Consider the following 11,524-nt stretch of genomic DNA (forward strand, 5'->3'; position numbering starts at 1 on the left):
AGGTGAGGAAACAGAGACACAAAAATTGGTTAATTTGTGTCCACACAGTTAACAGTAGAGCTGGGATTTAAACCTGTTGTGTCTGGCTCCAGAGTTGTGAGCAGCATCATTTCTAGTATTTTCCCACTAGGGTCAGAGAAGAACTGGGAGTTGCCCAGATCCTGTGACCTATAGGAATATTGTCCTTCTCACCTTGTAAGTACAGTTCCAGCTGAGCCTAGTACCTAATACTATAATCAGTTTATAAGAAACCCCAGTTATCACATCTTTCTCTTTAACTTGGGAATGTTGCCCTATATAGCATCACACAGTAGAAGATTGTGGGTATCACTAGATAGGAAGTTGAAGCCTTGGATTCTGTATTTCCCTAAACCTTGGGTAGGCCTTGTAATTCTCTTCTAGTTTCTTCTCTCCACCCCCCAAGTGGTAATTCTGTTCTGTCAGCCACTTGAAGCTTTTGAAAGTGTAATCAGATAATCATGTTTCTATAATGAAGGAGTTACTGTTGGACAAGGAATAACCCTCTCTATGATGATTCCTTGGAATTCTTTCATACCAGCTGTACCATTTTCTTTACATATATGAACATGTATTTTCTTTTTTTTTCCTACGAAAATTGAATTACATTGTGTTTTTTTTAAACTTGATATTTCTTAGGTACTTGCCCTGTCAGTATACATAGGTCAAATGCATTTTTAATAGTTGCATAATATTCCATGGTAGAAATGGTTTTGATTTAACTGTGATATTTCCTTATTAATTGCTATGTTTGTTTTCTTCTGGTTTTTCACTATCCCAAGAGAGAAGTCAGTTTGGGAGAAGGGGAGAAAAAGAGATATCCTTGAGTGATAGACAAGAGACCTGGGTTTTCAGCTATATTTTAATTTGTAACCTTGGGCAAATCTCATTTCTTCTCTAGGACTAAAAGAACCCTTCAAAAGAGCTTTCAGACAGTGTACTCTTTGAGATTATGAAGGTTCCTTACTGCCTAGAGATGCCTATGTATAAAACATTTTTTATTTCAAAGAATATGAATGTTATTATCCCTTAAATCTGCCCTTAAACCCTACTTTGAGATTTCTTAGGCTGTGTGAATGTCTTAAGGTGTTCCCCTGACTCCAGTAACCAGTTGAGGCAGTATCGATTTAATAAATAAAGAAATGGGTTAGCAGCCTAGCCATGCATCCTGCATGCACCCCTACCCCTCATCTACCCAGTTGTGGTATTCTAGGATAAGACTGCTAAGGAGAGTGGAGAGACAGCTGTGTTTTTCATTACTTGCAAATTTGAGCTGCCAACGTGTATTTGACAATTGGTGCTTCATATATTTTTAGAAACAATCTTTTTGCTTCAGAATAGCCTTAGGGAATGAAAGAAAATGTGAAAGTTCCTTGGACTACCCACAGTTGTATTTTTCTCTGGGTCCAAGTTCCTACTCAATTTAGAGCTTTCTAACACCAACTCTCTTATCTTATCACCACCCCTGGCTTCCCTTGACCCAAACCTTATCTCCTTGATGAAAGTTATAGTATCTGGGGAAGCTTCTACTAATAATGAAAAGCGAAAGTCACTCAGTCGTGTCCGACTCTTCGCAACCCCATAGACTATACAGTCCATGGAATTCTCCAGGCCAGAATACTGGAGTGGGTAGCAGCAGTTCCCTTCTCCAGGAATCTTCCCAACCCAGGGAACAAACCTAGGTCTCCCACATTGCAGGCGGATTCTTTACCAGCTGAGCCACCAGGGAAGCCCAGGAATACTGAAGTGGGTAGCCTATCCCTTTTCCAGCAGATCTTCCTGACCCAGGAATCGAACCTGGGTCTCCTGCATTGCAGGTGGCTTTGCCAGCTGAGCTACCAGGGAAGCTCTGTTAATAATATCACAGTATTTTTTTTATAAAATGTTCCCTGTCCCCACAGACAGCCTCTAATGTTATTACTTAACAATCCAGCCTGAAAGCACATTTGCTCAAGTGACTCCTCTGCTGTCCGCAGATACTTCAAGAATTAACCTTTTTTTTATGCCATGGAACTTTTATGACAGTCTGGTGTTCTCTGTGACCCCCTTCTCAGAATGTTTTGAATATACTATTGCCTGCTAATGAAGATTGGGGAGGTGGTGGTAGGATCCTAGTACTGGGAAGTAGGTTTAAAGACAGTTGCTCAGAAGGTGTGCTGCTTGGTGCTCACTTTCCTCTGAGCAGGAGGATTTCTGACTAATCTGGCAATCAGCTTCAGATTTGCCCCATTGTAACCACAGACACCAACATTCTTCCCCGGTGGGCAGCAGATTCCTCTTCTTTTCAGACAGCAGTTACAGAGACAAACATTTACACAAGAGTGAAAGGAGGGAAATTCCCTACTTGTGTGAACAAAACCCAGGTAAATTGTTAGAACTTTGGTTTGCTTGGGTGAGGAGGGGTGGCAGGTGTTGGATTGTCTTGCAGCCAGCTCCCTTCTGCTGCTTACCATGCCACCCTTAGATCCATTCAGAGACAACAGTAAAACTCTCCGAATTTTTTGCAGTGGATCTTGGCTACTGTAAGGGAGCTTTGGCTCTTTGGGGGAGATTTCCCTGTGCCTGACAAACTGCTCTGGGAAACAGTTGATTAATATCAAATAGTATTCATCCAGGCTCTTAGTGCCCAGGATTTTGTGTATAATGATGTCAAAGGTGACCCACTGGGGAATGAGTGTTGGGAGAGGCAATCTGTCACAAGCCGTGAGTGCATCTCTGCACGTTCTTCGTGTAAGTGCAAAGACCCTGACCACTTCTTCTGGGCCAAATCTCAGTGTTCTCTTGGTAGTGAGCAACCTTGGGAGAGGAGGTAATTTCTCTTTCCTGGAGCAGGTTTGCTTACTATTCACTAAAAGTGTTGACTGCCCCCAAGCTTGGGGTTCTTTTCTTATGACACAACCTACTGCACATGTAGGCACCCTTTAGGCCTACCTGTGTCAGTTTTGTTGGGGAAGGGGAATGGGGAACTAGCACAAACCTGCTCATTGCTGTTTGCTGCATTAAAAGTAATAAAGTTCTTTGTCTCTGATCCAGAAGTCTCATGTCATCTGCCAGTATTCATGAAAAAAGTAGGTTAACTTGTTTGCAAGGAGGATAAAATTTGAAACCCTTCATGGGCTACTCTTGATAGTTTGGTAACAAGGATGGGATCCTGACAGACAAGGCTTTCCAGAAGAGGAAGGTCATGGGCCAGATGATATGAGAGGATAACCTGGGGCCCGGTAGCAACTGCTGCCATGTGAGGAGGGGAGTAAGGGCCTCTAGTTGTCCTACATGTTAATGAATGTTTTTGAGGCTAAGCAACAAGAGGTGAGATTGAAATACACTCTCCGACTGGTTGTAGCTCAATTCTCAGAGCAGGAGAATGAAAGGATGTTTTGACAATGAGGCAAGCACGTCTGTGGCCCCAGTTGAAGGCAGTATGGCTGACTGATGAGCTTTTCAGCTTTTGGCTTCCCCAAAGCTGAAATAAGTGGTGTCAGAAATGAGGATATAAAGCTTTTTAAGTGGACCAAAAATATTCAGTATTAGGAGTTTGTTGAGTCCAAGCAGGTAACCACTGAAGCAAAAGTACATTCATGACCCAATCCCTCTCACTCCCTCTCCTGCCTTAAGGAAAGACTTTGTGTATGCTGGGGGATCTTTGAGGAGGAGAAGGATTCCCTTTTTATAGCTCTGTTGAATATAAATATCTAAGTCACCATCCTACTTCGCCCCATGGGAACAGGGAGCCCTGGGTGCAGAATGGTCAAAAGTGCCAATAAACTGTGGGGGAGATCCACAGTGATGTGCAGGGGGGTACAAAACCAAATCAGCAGTCCCTGGACTGCAGATGCTTGTTGGAGCCAAGAGATACACAAGGGGAGAGGTGGCACGGACCATGGAGCACGAATTAGGAGAAAAGGGCTTCTCACTGACCCAGTTGAACACTGTAGGTTAGCCTCTCCCACTCCTGTGATGTCCCCACACTCCTGGCTGGCAGAAAGCTTAGTTTCTTGGTTGGCTGTGACTTGTAACATACCTGTTTTAAACTACATGGTTTGGGTTCCTGTGATGGGAGGAAAGTACCGGAGTTCAGCTGGTGAGGTTTGGGACATGCCAGGTGGTGCTAGTGGCAAAGAACCTGCCAGCCAATGCAGGAGATGTAAGAGATGCAGGTTCAATCCTTGGGTTGGGAAGATCATCTAGAGGAGGGAATGACAACCTACTCCAATGTTCTTGCCTGGAGAATTCCATGGACAGAGGAACCTGGTGGGCTAGAGGCCACAGGGTTGCAAAGAGTCAGACACGACTGAAGTGAAGTGACTTAGCACATATCCACTGACAGGTTTGGACACAGTTTGCAATGGGAAGGGAAAATTAAAATGAGTTGTAAGAGGAGCCTCTAAATAGATTGAACATACTAACATTTTATCAATTTTGCATCGAAGTGTTATTGAGATCAAATGTACGTTTGACTGAACCGTGAATGCTCTCAAGTCTCCCATTCTAGGACTACCGCTGCATAGAGGGAAGTGACCCCTGTCTCCTTTTGGGTAGTCTAACAAAAATAATAACTCCTAAGAGGAAAGAAATGAAAACCACAGTTTTAGTTGAAAACTTGGTGACAGCTGGAGTACTCAGGCCATTTCCCAGTATGATATACTTTTCAGGTGCCAAGTACATCTTTTAAAAAGGTGGACAACTGTTAGGCTACTACAGAGCTATTGCTGAAACTAAATATCTGACCCATGGAAGCCTCTTAACTCTGGCCTAAGAGCCCATTTTGGGCCGTATTAACTCAGACTTGACAGCTATCAAAAGGATCCCAGCAGTCCCCTAGCCAAGAGGAAATGGCATGTTCTGGGATGCAGCCAGCCCCACCACATCTTAGTCTTACGTGAAAAGAGGACAGCTACTCCTTTGGAGGAAAGGTATTCCCCAACTGGCTGCCTGAAGCAAAGCTACTAACTCATTGGGCCCTTGATGGGAACCAGCGGTATGAGTTCCATTCCAGAAGCAGAAGACTTACCTAGCTTGAAAGCAGTCAGGCACAGACAGTGAATTCTCCCTTACCTTGACTTTTGTTCTATTCACACCTCCAACAGATTGGATAAAGCCCTCCTACACTGGAGAGGGAAGTCTCCTTTATTGACTCAAATAGAAGTCTCATCCACAAACACCCTCAGACGTACCCGGAATAATGTCTAACTAAATATCTGGGGACTGTCCCAGTTAAGTTGATACAAAGTGTCTCTCCAAGGCAAGTTGACCTTACAGTTAACTATTATAGCAGCTTACTGAGTAATGATAAGAATGAAAAGGGTTGAAGATTGTTGTATAGGTTTATTTTGAAAATTTAGTATATGCCGTGACCATGGCTGGGCATGTTTTCTTTGTCCAAACAGCATTTACAGGCCAACCTGGTTGCCACATCCTCTGGGTGCCAGCTTAACCAAAAGGAAGCCTGGAGTATTCACATTTAATTCTGATTCAGCCACCTGGATTCTCTTGTTCATTCGACATAGTCCTAGATCATGACATTTGGAAAAGAGTCACCCCTGGAGCCTTCCTCTCAAAGGAAGATGGCCTAGTACAACTATCTCAAACTGTTGCAGGTTCCTTAAATCCCACTAACTGCTGGGTTTGCTATCATCGAAAAAGTGAGAGAGTTCCAGAAAAACATCTACTTCTGCTTTATTGGCTATGCCAAAGCCTTTGACTGTGTGGATCCCAACAAACTGTGGAAAATTCTTCAAGAGATGGGAATACCAGACCACCTGACCTGCCTCCTGAGAAATCTGCACGTAGGTCAAGAAGCAACAGTTAGAACTGGACATGGAACAACAGACTGGTTCCATATCGGAAAAGGAGTACATCAAGGCTGTATATTGTCACTCTGCTTATTTCATTTACATGCAGAGTACATCATGAGAAATGCCAGGCTGGATGAAGCACAAGCTGGAATCAAGATGGCCAGGAGAAATATCAATAACTTCAGATATGTGGATGATACCACCCTTAGGGCAGAAAGCAAAGAAGAACTAAAGAGTCTCGTGATGAAAGTGAAAGAGGAGTGTGAAAAAGTTGACTTAAAACTCAACATTCAGAAAACTAAGATCATGGCATCTGGTCCCATCACTTCATGGCAAATAGATGGGGAAACAATGGAAACAGTGAGAGACTTTATTTTGAGGGGGGGGTGCCAAAATCACTGCAGATGGTGACTGCAGCCATGAAATTAAAAGACACTTTGCTCCTTGGAAGAAAGGTTATGACCAACCTAGATAGCATGTTAAAAGGCAGAGACATTAGTTTGCCAACAAAGGTCCTTCTAGTCAAGGCTATGGTTTTTCCAGTAGTCATGTATGGATGTGAGAGTTGGACTATAGAGAAAGCTGAGCGCTGAAGAATTGATGCTTTTGAACTGTGGTGTTGGAGAAGACTCTTGAGAGTCTCTTGGACAGCAAGAAGATCCAACCAGTCAATTTTAAAGGAAATTAGTCCAGAATATTCATTGGAAGGACTAATGCTGAAACTGAAACTCCAATACTTTGGCCACCTGATGCAAAGAACTGACTCATCTGAAAAGACCCTGATGCTGATAAAGATTGAAGACGGGAGGAGAAGGGGACAAGAGAGGATGAGATGGTTGGATTGGTGATGGACAGGGAAGCCTGACATGTTGCAGTCCATGGGGTTGCAAAGAGTCAGACACGACTGAATGACTGAACTGAACTGAACTGAGCCAGATGGCTCGGGCTACAGTTCCATTCTTCTTAACCTACTGAGAAATCTTATCAGAAACATCAGGTGTACTTTCAACTCCTATAGTCTTATGCAAAACACATCACAATCTCTGGACATGTGTCCCTCACCCTCATTCTTGTAGCTCATCATCCTATGGAATGGACAGGTGTCACCTGACTGGTGATATGGACAGACGGGACAGGTTGGACTAATTGTCATCAGGCAGTCTTTCCAAAATTAAGAACTGTTTTAAATGATTCTAAATGAACTGGGGGCTTCCTGGTGGTCCAGTGGTTAAGAATCTGCCTTCTAATTCAGGGGACACAAGTTCGATCCCTGGTCTGGAAAGATTCCACGTGCTGCAGGGCGACTAAGCCCATGCCAAACTACTGAAGCTGGAGTGCCCTAGAGCCCGTGCTTCACAACAAGAGGAACTACCATAATGAGAAGCCCGTGCACCACAACTAGAGAGTAGCCCCCACTTGCAGCAATTAGGGAGAGCTTCATGCAGCAACAAAGATCCAGCACAACCAAAAACAAATAAATAAAATTTTAAAAGATTAAAATAAATGAATGAACTGGGAACCCAGAGGCCTACCGGGTGCCAGGAGGTTACATTACAGACACTGTTAATCTGTGTTCCCTGAATGATGTAGGTCCCACTTGGGAGGCCCCAAAAATTAGAGACATCATACATGTCCCCAGGACTGTACTTCCTATGTGGAAGCCAGGCATGAACTTGCCTTCCTCCCTGAAAACATGGTGTCTTGAACCATAGGGTCATGAACAATCTTCAAGTGTTTAAGGACACACCACCAGCAGATCAGGTAACCTTCAGGTGCCTATGGACATGGCTCCAAAATGAGGCTTTCCTTGGTTACACAGGGGAACTTCCTGGAGGGGTGACCTACTCATTTATGCACTTCTGCAGGAGGTTATCTCTTATCATGAGAGTCATCCTGTTGGAAATGTTGATATGAAATTCGTTCCCAACTTCAGCTGAAGTCATCAGTAATACACCTCAGCCCTGAAAAGTGTTCAAGTGAACCTCAACTCACTGGCCACTGTGGTTGTGAATGATAGAATTGCTCTTCTTTGTGGGCCAAGATAGAGTCTGCCATGGCTAATATAACCTGCTGTACTTGGATTAATGTCACAGGCAAGGGACAAAGGTCAATACAGAAGCTAGAGCATACCACTTGGTTTTCTGAGGTAGATCAAAATGGCTTATGATGGTTGTTTTGATTGTTGTTTTTCCAGCTTGTTGCGTCCAGGGCCTTGGGTGTGGTTGAGGCCAGTTCTGCAGATTGGTCTCATCCTGTTGCTTGGATGTATACTCAGATACTATCCTTAATTAAATGCTGTATGAGACTGTTAGAATAGATTTGGTTCCATCTCTATCAGATTAATTAGAGTGGCCATTGAATTGGCAAACTCAGAAAATTCATCAGAAACCATCTGTACAAAGGATAGTAGAGTTTGAAAGAGAAATAACTGTTTAGCATGGAGGCCTGGGAGGTCTTTATACAGAAGATTTCATTTTGATCTGAGCTATGAATGAAGAGTGGGGCCAAGTGTGCCTATTTTACGGATGAGGAACCTGAGGCACAGAAGTTAAATAACTTGGGACTTCCCTGGTAGTCCAGTGGTCAAGAAGCCACCTGCCAGTGCAGAGGATATGGGTTTGATCCCTGGTCCGGGAAAATCCCACATCCTGCAGAGCAACTAAGCCTGTGAGCCACAACTACTGAGCCAGCACTCTAGAGACCATAGCTGCAACTATTGAGCCTACTTGCTGCAACTCCTGAAGACTGCATGCCCTAGAGCCCATGCTCTGCAATAAGAGAAGCCATGGCAAATGAGAAGCCCATGCACCAAAACAGAGAACCCGTGTGCCACAACAAAGAGCCTGTAGAGCAAAAAAAAAAAAAAAAAAAGGTTAAATAACGCCAAGCTTACTCAGCTAGGAAGTAAAAAGTCAGGATTGGAGCCAAGATTTCTTCACCTCCAAATACAGAGATTGCTACTAAACTTCACTGCTTCAGGCATTAAACTGAGACCACCAAAGAAGAATTGAGAGAGATTTGGCATTAGCTTTAGATATTTTTCTAATGTTGACGTGGTGATCCAGAGTTGGTGATTATGTGTTTAGAGAAGTCTGGTGAAAAACGCTCGGACTTTGTACAAGCCAATCTTTAAAAATGAAATATTTCAGACAAACAATAAGGTTTAAAGAATAATAAAGTGAATAACCATGAACCCATTTCCACCTTTAAAAAATATATATCACCAATACAACTGAAATCCCTTGGAATGCTTAATCATACCCTACTTCCTGAATTCCCAGAAGTGACTAACAATCCTGAATTTGCTATTTACTATTCCTGTGCATTTTCTTCACACATGCATCCATTAACAATATATGGTATTATTATTTTACATGTTTTTAAACTTTATATATGGTATTTGGTTGAGGGTTCCTAAGATTCAGATTCATCCCTAGACTCAGAGATTCTTAGAAGTATTGCCAAAATCTTTGCTCTCTGTACACTAATGCCAAACAGAAATACGGAGACAGAGTAATGGAGGAGAAAGAAAGAGTGGCTTTATTACTTTGCCAGGCAAAAGCGGCTGTCGCCTAAGAATTCTGACCCCCTCCCTCATGAGTTCAGTTCAGTTAAGTCACTCGGTCGTGTCCGACTCTTTGCGACCCCATGGACTGCAACAGGCAAGGCTTCCCTGTCCATCACCAACCCCCGGAGTTTGGTCAAACTCATGTCCATCAAGTCAGTGATGCCATCCAACCATCTCATCCTCTGTCGTCCCCTTCTCCTCCCGCCTTCAATCTTTCCCAGCATCAGGAGCTTTTCCAATGAGTCAGATCTTGACATCAGGTGGCCAAAGTTTTGGAGTTTCAGCTTTAACATCAGTCTTTCCAATGAACACTCAGGACTGATCTCCTTTAGGACGGACTGGTTGGATCTCCTTGCTGTCCAAGGAACTCTCAAGAGTCTTCTCCAATACCACTTCAAAAGCATCAATTCTTCAGTGTGCAGCTTTCATTATAGTCCAACTCTCACATCCATACGTGACTACGGGAAAAACTAGCTTTGACTATACAGACCTTTGTTGGCAAAGTAATGTCTCTGCTTTTTAATATACTGTCTAGGTTGGTCATAGCTTTTCTTCCAAGGAACAAGCGTCTTTTAATTTCATGGCTGCAGGCACCACTGCAGTGATTTTGAAGCCCCCCAAAATAAAGTCTCTCACTGTTTCCATTGTTCCCATCTATTTGCCATGAAATGATGGGACTGGATGCCATGATCTTAGTTTTCTGAATGTTGAGTTTTCAGCCAGCTTTTTCACTCTCTTTCACTTTCATCAAGAGCCTCTTTAGTTCCTCTTCACTTTCTGCAATAAGAGTGTCATTTGCATATCTGAGGTTATTGATACTGATATTGATATCCCAGCAATCCTGATTCCAGCTTGTGCTTCATCCAGCCCGGCAATTAGCATGAAGTACTCCGCATATAAGTTAAGTAAGCATGACAACATACAGCTTTGATATACTACTTTCCCAGTTTGAAACCAGTCTGTTTTTCCATGTCCAGTTCTAACTGATGCTTCTTGACCTACATGCAGATTTCTCAAGAGGCAGGTCAGGTGGTCTGGTATTCCCATCTTGAAGAATTTTCCACAGTTTGTTGTGATCTATAGTCAAAGACTTTGGCATAACCAATAAAGTAGAAGTAGATGTTTCTCTGGTATTCCCTTGCTTTTTCGATGATCCAGCGGATGCTGGCAATTTGATCTCTGGTTCCTCTGCCTTTTCTAAAACCAGCTTGAACATCTGGAAGTTCGTGGTTCATGTACTGTTGATGCCTGGCTTGGAGAATTTTGAGCATTACTTTGCTAATATGTGAGATGAGTGCAATTTGAAGTAGTTTGAACATTCTTTAGCATTGCCTTTCTTTGGGATTGGAATGAAAACTGACCATTTCCAATCGTGTGGCCACTGCTGAGTTTTCCAAATTGGCTGGTATATTGAGTGCAGCACTTTGACAGCATCACCTTTTAAGATTTGAAATAGCTCAGCTGGAATTCCATCACCTCCACTAGCTTTGTTCATAGTGATACTTCCTAAGACCCACTTGATTTTGCATTCCAGGATGTCCAGCTCTAGGTGAGTGATCACACCATCGTGGTTATCTGGGTCATGAAGATCTTTTTTGTATAGTTCTTCTGTGTATTCTTGCCACCTCTTCTTAAGCATCTTCTGCTTCTGTTAGGTACATACCATTTCTGTCCTTTATTGTGCCCATCTTTGCATGGAATGTTCCCCTGGTATCTCGAATCTTCTTGAAGAGATCTCTAGTCTTTCCCATTCTATTGTTTTCCTCTGTTTGTTTGCACTGATCACTGAGGAACGCTTTCTTATCTCTCCTTGCTGTTCTTCGGAATTCTGCATTCAAATGGGTATATCTTTCCTTTTCTCCTTTACCTTTAGCTTCTCTTCTTTTCTCAGCTATTTGTAAGGCCTCCTCAGACAACCATTTTGCCTTTTTGCATTTCTTTTTCTTGGGGATGGTCTTGATCACTGCCTCCTGTAGAATGTCATGAACCTCCGTCCGTAGTTTTTCAGGCACTCTGTCTATCAGATCTAATCCCTTGAATCTATTTGTCACTTTCACTGTATAATCGTAAGGGATTTGATTTAGGTCATACCTTAATGATCTAGTGACTTTCCCTACTTTTTTCAATTTAAGTCTGAATTTGG

The sequence above is a fragment of the Giraffa tippelskirchi genome, chromosome 11 (genome assembly GCF_054371585.1).
Source record: "Giraffa tippelskirchi isolate mGirTip1 chromosome 11, T2T-mGirTip1v1.2.pri, whole genome shotgun sequence".
Classification (NCBI taxonomy): domain Eukaryota; kingdom Metazoa; phylum Chordata; class Mammalia; order Artiodactyla; family Giraffidae; genus Giraffa; species Giraffa tippelskirchi.